Raw genomic sequence first — 11,206 nt, forward strand, 5'->3', positions numbered from 1 at the left:
CCTGAGAGTTAGGGAACTAGTTACATCTTTACAGCCAGCAGCAGGCATGCAATATTTAAAACTCTGTGAAAAAGTTTTCCCCAGTGATGCTTTATGCCTTTCCTCATTATGGCTGATCCCTAAGTCCCTATAACAATACCCGGAGTTTGTTATGCAGTGGGAAACTCCATGTTTGTTTGAATGGGACTGGGACAAAACAGGTGTCCTGTAGTGGGACATTTATCACCGAATCCAGCAGAACTGTGAGACAGGCAGCCAGCATGTTTTATGACCACTGAAGAACGGTAAATGGAAGGACCTACCCTTGTCTCCTTATGCAAATCCTTGCGTCCCTCTTCTTGACACCCCACAACTCAGAGACGGTCCCAGAAAGAAGTTGCAGTTATTTGGGTTGGAATTTGAGAAGAGGTGTTATCTGCCAATCAAATGCCATTGAAGGAGGAGAAAGGGGGTTGGGGGAAAAGCACCCTATAAAACAAGTTGTTTGGTCTGAATCTCCTTATCCTGTTAACCTGAGGCCGGCTAGTCTAGGCCCCGGCCTCCAAGTGTGGGCCTCACGCCACTTTGCCTAGCAACAAGGCAAAGACCAGTGCAGAAGAAAAGGCCCATTCTTGTCTGTGAAAGATTCATCGTTTGGGGCTGAAAGTGGTCCCTCCCCTCTTTCAAATACTTGTCAGCAGGGAGAATACAGCTTAGATACGAAGCTGATCAGATCATAGCTAAGCTGTACTCCGTGGCCACTAAAACTGCCAGCAGACTTTCAAACAACTTCACAGAGCGTCTGCGTCTTGTTATGTCTGGAAGGGTGGTGGAGAGAGGCACGGAAGACAATAACGTCTGCTGGGGACATGTTCCAATTCTTATTTATTCCCCTCGGTGTCTGCATGTCCAGATTTCTGGGCCCTGGGTGAAAGACAGGGGTGCAGCTGAGTCATTTGACACTTTTGGACATAATGAGCTGATGAGAATGACCTCTGGGGGTGTGTAGCATTGCAGAGGTGAAGCAAACAACGTACAGGGACATAAACAGCATTTTGTCATAGAACGCACACACACAAACACACACACACAATCTATGACAAAATGCTGTTTATGTTCCCATGAGTTGTTTGCTTCACCACTGCAATTCTCTGTGTGTGTGTGTGTGTACATGTGTATGCACATACCGTGTTTCCCCAAAAATAAGACCGGGTCTTATATTAATTTTTGCTCCAAAAGATGCATTAGGGCTTATTTTCTGGTTAGGTCTTATTTTGGGGGAAATACGGTACTACAGTAAATGCACCCATCTGGCTGAGATTCCTAACTGGGGCTTATTTTGGGGATAAAGCTTATATTACGAGCATCCTGAAAAATCATGCTAGGGCTTATTTTCCGGTTGGGTCTTATTTTCAGAGGAACAGGGTATGTATATATATGTGTGTGTGTTGTAGCCCGCCAGCGGCCTGCACTGATCGTGGCTGATCCCGATGAAGAGGAGGCTGGTGTGATGTTGTGCCAGAAGCCTGCATAGCCAGCGCTCGCGTCGGACAGCGAGGAGGCTGAAGAGGATGTGATGCCAGAGAAAGAGACTCAGCCAGGGCCTTCAGAACCTCCAGAGGCTCCTTCCAGTGGAAAGAGCGAAGAGGAGGAGCCTCTCCTCAATGCTCGGGCACGCAGGGCTGCCAAAAGGCAGGAGTGGCTATTCAGGAGGAGGAGGTCTACTCAAGAGTAGGTCGTGAGGATAATTGGCCATTCCCTTAGCCTATTTAAGTCACACGCAGCTAGTGCGTTCTTGCTGGAAACAACTCATATTATTATCAGAGTATTTTGGTTTATCGTATCTTGTTTTCTAGGCTGGTTGCCAACCTTTGCCGGTCTTGTTTATTCTTGCTACTTAATAAATTTGTAAAGGACCATTGGTGTGTGTCAATATCCTCGGAAATCTGGAGCTGGGGCAGAATATGTATACACACACATACATCATGTGTGCATCCATAACTACATCTGTGTCACATGAGCCAATCGAATAAAAAAATTGTTAGAAAAAGGAAAGATGCTGGAAGCAGTTAATTAAATAGTTTTACAGTGGCTTTTTACATCTAGGTCATTTTGCACCTTTTGACCTTAAGCAATCCTAAGCACTACAGTATAAACGAACTGATTAGATGCCACCAAAAAAATACAGTAGATCGGACCTGTTTCAGAAATCGCCGGTGATAAAATTACATTCTAGATCCCGTTTTATGGATCTAGAATTTGGAGACAATGTTGAGATACTATAGCTGTGATGGCGAACCTATGGCACGCGTGCCCGAAGTAGCACACAGAGCCATGTCGCCTGGCACGCAGGGCGGTGCCCGTTCCTCTTCTGGGTTTCTGGCGTGCATGCGCACGTGACGATCACCTGGCCCTTGTGCTTAAATCAGAGCTGGCTGGACTTCCATTTTCCGGCAAGAGCATGTGCACTGGTCAGCTGTTCGGCACATGCACATGCGTGGCAGTAACCTGAAGACTTGCCGGCCGGAGCGCATGCACGCACCAGAAACTGGAAGTACATTTTCCAGCATGCACTTGCCAGCTGATTGCCATGTGCACATGTGCAGCAGTAATCTGAAGACTTGCCTGGACTAAAGAAGAAGAAACCTGAAGAAACAGCAAGTACATTCTCTGGTGCGTGCATGCTCCTTTGCAACTCCTATTCCTGGTCTCGGCCCAGACGAGTGTGCAAAGTGCTCCCTTTTTGACACTTGGTGCCGCGTGCGCATGTACGCGCTCCCTTTTCAGCACTCAGTGCCGAAAAGGTTCGCCATCACTGTACTATAATAATAATAACTTTATAGTTGTTGTATGTGTATACACAGTATACCCATATAACGAAATTCACTTAACACCCAAAGACCAGGTACTATACTATAGCATCGTCTGCAGGGACACTCAGAGCAGCTGGTGACAAAACTTAATATGGGATCCAGCTGCAAAACTGGTCAATGTAATTTTAGACTGCCCCAACAGTAGCATCGTGTCTAAAACACAGCATTGTTCGTGCTTCATTCTGAATCTGGATTTTTGAGTATGAAGAAATCCAATGGAAACCAACCTGGTCTTGTAAATAAATGCACAGGTTTTTTCTAACCCTCCGTTAGCTTTTTACTAGCTTGTCTCTACATAGAACAGGATACGTAAGAATCCATAAGCTGATAATTATGAAACAAAATGCAAGTAACTGTGCATGAGGCTAAGAGGAATTGCTAGGATCTTCGGGAAAAATGTTTTTTTTTAAAAAAAAAAAAACAGCAAATGCAGATTTGCTGGTTTGTTTAGGGATTTAAATCTCCATAGTCAGGATATCTAATATTTAATGCTATGTAAATTCAGTCATAGAGAAGGATGTCTCGTGAGTTCTTATGGCATTGAGAGTTGAATCAACAATTCATGTGGAAAATTGCCCAGTAGACGTATATGTCAATTCACCTGAATAGCAGGGACATTGAAACTTCTCTTGAAGTTGCAGTTTGTGATACCTGTTTTACCTTCAAGGAGAAATAAAACCCACAGGTGGAACATCCACAGAAATTCTAAGTCATCCAATCAGGTCATAGTTAACCCAAAAGTGTTTTTTTTTAAAGGTAATTATTTATCCTTGAATGTGTTTTCCTTCCTTTGTTTTTCCTTGAAGATATTTTGCTTATCATCCAAAGGAGCATTCTCAGTTCTTCAGCCAGAACTGAAGAAGCTTCTTGGATGAGAAGCAAAATGTCTTCGAGGAAAAACAAAGAAAGTCCAGTTGCCTTTTGAAAAAGCATTTTTGGGACAACCATGAGTGGAAGAGGCTGAAAGGAATATTGGTAACCGGGAAAAATATTTCTATGACCTTCCCAAGCTGTGCTTGACATGTTTGTGATCATAGCCACAAGTAAACAAGTGAAGAATCATGCTGATTCACCCTCAGGCCACTAAAGATGACATTTGCCAAACTATACTAAATGTTACTCCGGTATCATTCCTGCTGCTCGCTGAGTTCAGACAGTTGTCAAACAGGACCATGGACAGCACACGATGGAGTTTTTCTTTAGGACATTGTTTTGCAAGCTGGCTGAGGAATCCTGCAAATGGAAGGCTTAAATTTGCTGAGGTTGAGAAACATTGGTGTAATAAGCGAATTCTCTCCTTCCCAAACAGACAAGCCGGGACATTGCTCTAGCAAGCATGTGGAGATGGGTGGATAAACTCAGTTTCTGTTCTGAGCTAGGTGTTCCCAAACCACGAAGCGGACTCCTTGTCCCGACAAAAATCCCTTTTTATTAAGTTACTGTGAATTTCTCTCATTCGCATTCAGCAAAGTCAGTCAAGGATGAATTTACAGTCACAGACCTTATCTGGCTTGGAGAGCTGCCAGGCCGATATCTTCAAAAACTTGGCAAGGAGTCTCGGAGAGTCACGAACCAATTAAGCGAACTAATTGACTCCTGCAAACTCCACTCTTGTTTAGCTCCTCTTTTATTCCCTATGGAAGGGGCCATTCATTGTCCACCTGTGGCTTTACTCCCAAGTCGGCCCTTGTTCTTTAGCTGTTCCCTTCGTCTGGCAACTCTGCACATGCACACACTGGGAACAGGCTCCAGCTGTTCGTCTGCCTCACTGATGTCTGACTCCGAAGGCAGCTGATAACTGGCATACAGCTCTGGCCCCCTCTCTGCCTCTGATGCAGAGCACTCATCAGAGCCTTCCCCAGACTCCAGGACTGGCCCATGTTCCTCCCCAACCTCCTCACTGTCTGAATCTGTTACCAGCTCCTCTGGCTGCTGGCAGGCCACAACAGTTTCCCCAACCCATGTCCTTCTGATTTAGCCATGAAACCCAAACCCTCCCCCTCCCCAGCCCACATGAAACTACAGTATTGCTCTGTAGAAGGTGGCTGCTTATCTTTACCTTGCGAGAGGATCACCTCTGGAAAACAATTATAAATAAATAAATAAATAAATAAATAAATAAATAAATAAATAAATAAATAAATAAATAAATAAATAAATAAATAAATAAATAAATAAATAAATTTAAAAAAATGCTCCATGTGTTATAGAGGTGGGGGGAAAAACCCAACCCTCACAATTCCTTTGGTTGTGTTTTTGCAGTAAAGTAACATCACCACAGGGACATGGTGGCTCAGTGGCTAAGACGCTGAGCTTGTCGATCGAAAGGTTGGCAGTTCAGCGGTTCGAATCCCTAGTGCTGCGTAATGGGGTGAGCTCCCGTTACTTGTCCCAGCTTCTGCCAACCTAGCAGTTCGAAAGCAGGTAAAAAATGCAAGTAGAAAAATAGGGACCACCTTTGGTGGGAAGGTAACAGTGTTCCGTGCATCTTTGGCGTTGAGTCATGCCGGCCACATGACCACGGAGACGTCTTCAGACTGCGCTGGCTCTTTGGCTTTGAAACGGAGATGAGCACTGCCCCCTAGAGTCAGGAATGACTAGCACATATGTGCGAGGGGAACGTTTACCTTTGCCTTTAACATCACCGTATCTCCAAAGACCAGCCACATTCCCAGAACTGAGAAGGTCATGCTTCTCTTCTATTACCACATGAATAAGGCCAGTTGAGAGAAGAATGGATGAATCCCAGCGTCCACTCAAGCAGACAATTTGGCTAGTAAACTGACATAATTACAACGGACGGAGAGGAGGGGGGGGAAAGCAGGCCTCTCTTGCTTGTGCTTCAGAGGGCTTGACTCCTGCTGGTTTACTTGGACATTGGGGCTAGGCGCTGATTAGAAACCGTATGTCCTTTTCAAGAGCTCAACATGATTGGCCACGTTAATCTGATTACAATTTTTTTTCCCCCTAGAGTTCTTTCAGAAAATCCCTGAGCGCTTCACATATGCAAGGAGATCGGCAAGCACACACACACAGACATGGTGACAGGTATGCTGACTAATGTGTCCATTGGAATGCATCTTCTACTTTCAAGGATGAGTACAAAGCAAATCTGACCTATGCAGGGCACATAACCATGTGAAAATATGAAGAATGGTTGCAGGAATTGGGTATATCTAGTTTAATGAAGAGAAGGACTAGGGGAGACATGATAACAGTCTTCTAATATTTCAGGGGCTGCCACAAAGAAGAGGCAGTCAAGCTATTCTCCAAAGCACCTGAGGGCAGGACAAGAAGCAATGAGTAGAAACTAATCAAGGAGAGAAGCAAGTTAGAACTAAGGAGAAATTTCTGACAGTGAGAACAATTAACCAGTGGAACAACTTGCCTCCAGAAGTTGTGGTTGCTCCAACATTGGAGGTTTTTAAGAAGAGATTGGACAACCATCTATCTGAAATAGTATAGGGTTTCCTGCTTGAGCAGGGGGTTGGACTAGAAGACCTCCAAGGTCCCTTCCAACCAGAGGTGAAATCCAGCAGGTTCTGACAGGTTCTGGAGAACTGGTAGCGGAAACTTTGAGTAGTTCGGAGAACCGGCAAATGCCACCTCTGGCATTTGGGTGGGAATGGAGATTTTGCAATATCCTTCCCCCTGGAGTGGGGAGGGAATGGGGATTTTGCAGTATCCTTCCCCTGGAGTGGGATGGGATTGGAGATTTTGCAGTATCCTTCCCCTGCCACACCCACCAAGCCACGCTCACCAAGCCATGCCCACAGAACCGGTAGTAAAAAAAATTGGATTTCACCATACTTGGATTCAAGGACTATACTGCATTTTACATGGGTTGGCCTTTAAAGAGCCTTGGTGGCGCAGCAGATTAAAGTGGGGTTAAGTGACATCAGCTGCCTGCAATTACTGTGAGTTCAAATCTCACCAGGCTCAAGGTTGACTCAGCCTTCCATCCTTCTGAGGTAGGTAAAATGAGGACCCGGATTGTGGGGGCAACAAGCTGACTTTGTATAAAAAAGAACACCGCTTTGGGGGTGGGGGGTGGCGAAAGCCCTACTAAGCAGGTATATACAAAAGTATGAAGGCTATTGCTTAACACATTGTAAGCCGCCCTGAGTCTCTGGAGAAGGGCGGCATATAAATTGAACCAATAATAATAAAGATGGATTCTTCAGCTACGTGAGGAAGCAAAGCAATTGGAATAGGGCCCATCCATTCCAATTTGTCAGAGTGTTTACAGCGTGACTGCTATTTTGAGGCAACCCAGGAGCAAAATACAGGACACAGAGGTTTGTCTTACAAACAGTGGTTTATATACAAGACTTCTATATACATATACACACATGGTAGGCACATACCAGGCAAGCAAGCGAACTTCAACTCTACACAGAGAACTACAATGCAGATAGAACACGATGAGGAGAGTGATACACGAGGAGAGAGATAATACACGGAGGGAGAGATTGCCCTCCCATGGCCTCCCTTATATGGGCATCTTCTTAAAGTGGCAATAACCCTGCTGACTCATCCTCAGTCTTAAAGCCGCAATAACCCTGCTGACTCATCCTGGTCCACAGCCTTACAGTGGCTGGTCAGCTTTAAATCATAATTAAAAAGGTAAAGGTTCCCCTCGCACATATGTGCTAGTCGTTCCTGACTCTAGGGCGCAGTGCTCATCTCCATTTCTAAACCGAAGAGCCAGCACTGTCCGAAGACATCTCCGTGGTCATGTGGCCGGCATGACTCAATGCCAAAGGCGCACAGAACGCTGTTACCTTCCCACCAAAGGTGGTCCCTATTTTTCTACTTGCATTTTTTACCTGCTTTCAAACTGCTAAGTAGGCAGAAACTGGGACAAGGAACGGGAGCTCACCCCGTTACGTGGCACTAGGGATTCGAACCGCTGAACTGTCAACCTTTTGATCGACAAGTTCAGTCTTTTAGCCACTGAGCCACCACATCCCAATAAATCATCCTTACCCTGAAAGAATTGAATTTTTGGACCCAGATTAAACTATGGGGCTGTCATAGCCTTACCAAAGTTCAATAAATAAATACTATCAATATTCAGCTGGAAGCAATGATGGTTTTCCCCACAACTCTCTTGATGCAAAGTTGGCCGGAGAAGCTTGTGGGGAAAATAAAAGGGTGGAGATCAAAACTTCTCTTTTTTTAAAAAAAATAAAAAATAGTTGGATGCTTTCACTATCCTATGAAGCATATCTTCTCCAAGAACTTTGGATGTGATTCCTCTATGCGATAAAAATCCTAGATGAACATTTTACCAAGAGCTCCTTCAAACTGCCTTTGGCTTCCTTAAAACTATTTAGCTGCCATCCTTCAGGCATTTCCCTGAGATTAAGCCCTCCTGAAAAAGGATGGGGCAATACATTTGGCTGCTTAAGGCAAAGAAAAAGATGATGATGATGATGAAGAAGAAGAAGAAGAAGAAGAAGAAGAAGAAGAAGAAGAAGAAGAAGAAGAAGAAGATGGAGAAGGAGAAGGAGAAGGAGAAGGAGAAGGAGAAGGAGAAGAAGGAGAAGAAGAAGAAGAAGAAGAAGAAGAAGAAGAAGAAGAAGAAGAAGAAGAAGAAGAAGAAGAAGAAGAAGAAGAAGAAGAAGAAGAAGAAGAAGAAGAAGAAGAAGAAGAAGATCATATTTGAATGAGGCTGCCACTGCACCTGCTCTAATGTGTGTGTGTGTGTGTGTGTGTGTGTGTGTGTGTGTGTGTGTGTGTAGTGCTCGACTTACAACCATTGTTTAGTGACTGTTCAAAGTTGGCACCAAAAAAGTGACGTATAACTGGTCCTTGCACTTCTGACTATCACAGGCTAACTGACCAAAATTCAGACACTTGGCACAATTGAGGGTGACTCACTTAACAACTGTCCTGCTTAGCAATGGAAATTTTGGTTCCGATTGTGATCATAAATTGAGGATTACATCCATCTATTCATCCATCCATTCATCCATCCATCTATCTATAAAATATCTATCTATCTATCTATCTATCTATCTATCTATCTATCTATCTATCTATCTATCTATCTAACATCTATCTAATTATCTATTTATTTATCATCTATCTATCTATCTATCTATCTAACATCTATCTATCTATCTATCTATTTATCTATTTATTTATATCTATCTATCTATCTATCTATCTATCTATCTATCTATCTATCTATCCACCTACCTACCTGAGTGAGAGAGAGAGAGAGACAGAGAGAGAGAGAGAGACAGAGACAGAGACAGAGACAGAGAGACAGAGAGAGACAGAGAGGGAGAGAGTCCTACATGTTCCAAAGCAGTTACCAAAGCAAGATGTAACTAAGAACTGATGAATCCTTCAGCAAACAATTTTTCTACCCTCTACCACTACTTCAGCATCAACCTTGACAAAGAACCTAGGAGAAAAAAAAATAATAGCTGTTGACCAAGACTTCTGGTCATTGTTCCTGCTCTCTCTCTCTCTCTCTCTCTCTCTCTCTCTCTCTCTCTCTCTCTCTCTCTCTCTCTCTCTCTCTCTCTCTCTCTCTCTCTCTCCTCACCCCTTCTTTAAATCAAAGTGATTGTGGATCAAGCCAAGCCAAATCCTCACTTATCTTGACAGACGGATCTCCTTCATCCCACCTCCCCATGCCACACAGAGGGGACACTCCTAGCTCTGGAGCCTCTGCCTTTGTTGCTTTCCACTCCCTCCCCATTTCCACAATGCCAACAGTCCAATTAGAACCGTGTCTCATGTGCTTCCATCTTTGCCGACAGTTAATTAAGATGCTGCTGCTGGCAGCTGCTGACAAATTCCAGGAACATGTGATAAAGAGAGACAGGTTTAGGGCGGGGGGTGCACGGGCCCCTCTTTCTCCAGCATAGAAAATGAGGGTGTTGTATCCCAAGGGCACACAAATGGCTTACATCCAATTCGTTCCTTGGGTGTGAGAATATAAGCAGACACCGTGGAGAGCAGCCAGAAAGAAAGAAAGAAAGAAAGAAAGAAAGAAAGAAAGAAAGAAAGAAAGAAAGAAAGAAAGAAAGAAAGAAAGAAAGAAAGAAAGAAAGAAAGAAAGAAAGAAAGAGGAAGGAAGGAGGGGGAGAGAGAGAAAGGAAGGAAGGAAGGAAGGAAGGAAGGGGAAGGAAGGAAGGAAGGAGGGGGAGAGAGAGAAAGAAAGAAAGAAATGAAGGAAGGAGGAAGGAAGAGAGAGAGAGAGAAGAAGGAAGGGAGGGTAGAAAGGAAGGGAGGAAGAGGAAGAAATGAAGGAAGGAAAGGAGGAGAGGGAGAGAAAGAAAGGAAGGAAGGAAGGAGGGAAGGAAGGAAGAAAGAAAGAAAGAAAAGGAGGGAGGGAGGGAGAGAGAGATAGAAAGGAAGGAAGGAGGGAAGGAAGGAAGGAAGAAAGAAAAGGAGGGAGGGAGGGAGAGAAAGGAAAGAAGAAAGAAAGAAAGAAAGAAAAGAAGGAGGGGGAGAGAGAGAGAAAGAAACAAAGAAAAAAAAGAGAGAGAGAGAGAGAAAGAGGAGCTTCTCTTCTTCCCAGCTTCAATATCCAGTTATGCATGCAAAATGTGCAAGCAAGCCCCAATATGGGAGAAAATAGGAAAATGTGTGCAATTGAGAAACGTTAAGCCATAAGCATCACTTGAAAAGTGAACATTTGGGTTCCAGTTTTGGTCACCACATTATAAAAAAGGTGTTTGGAGACCTTGGAAAAAGGGCAGAGAAGAGCAACAAAGACGATTAGGGCTAAATCCTATGAAGGTTAAAACATATGAAGAACAATTGCAGAAATTGGGTATAGCTAGTCTAGAGAAAAGAAGGACCAAGAATGACATGATAGCAGTGTTTCAATATTTGAAGGGCTGCCACAAAGAAGAGGAGGACAACCACCTATTCTCCAAAGCACCTAAGGGCAGGACAAGAAGAAACGGATGGAAACTAATCGAAGAGAGATCCAGTCTAGAACTAAAGGGAAATTTCCTGGCAGTGAGAACAATCAACCAGTGCAACAACTTGCCTTCAAAAGTTCTGGGTGCTTCATCACTGGAGGCTTTTAAGAAGAGACTGAACAGTCAGTTGTCTGGATTTGTATAGGGCAGTGATGGCTAACTTTTTTGCCATCACATGCCAGGAGCGCGGGGATGAAGGGGGGGTCACGTGCACACATGTTCCCACACCCATAATTTTATATGCCCTGGCCCCACACATGCGTGCACGACCCCCCGCTACCCTGTCGCTCCTGGCACGTGATGGCACGGTGGGCCTGGTAGGCCTGCTTTTTGCTCTCCCCAGTCTCCAGAGCCTTTTTAGGAGCCTGGGGAGGGCGAAAATGGCCTTCCCCACCCCCCTGG

The sequence above is a fragment of the Pantherophis guttatus genome, chromosome 13 (genome assembly GCF_059756535.1).
Source record: "Pantherophis guttatus breed Tessera chromosome 13, ASM5975653v1, whole genome shotgun sequence".
Lineage (NCBI taxonomy): Eukaryota > Metazoa > Chordata > Lepidosauria > Squamata > Colubridae > Pantherophis > Pantherophis guttatus.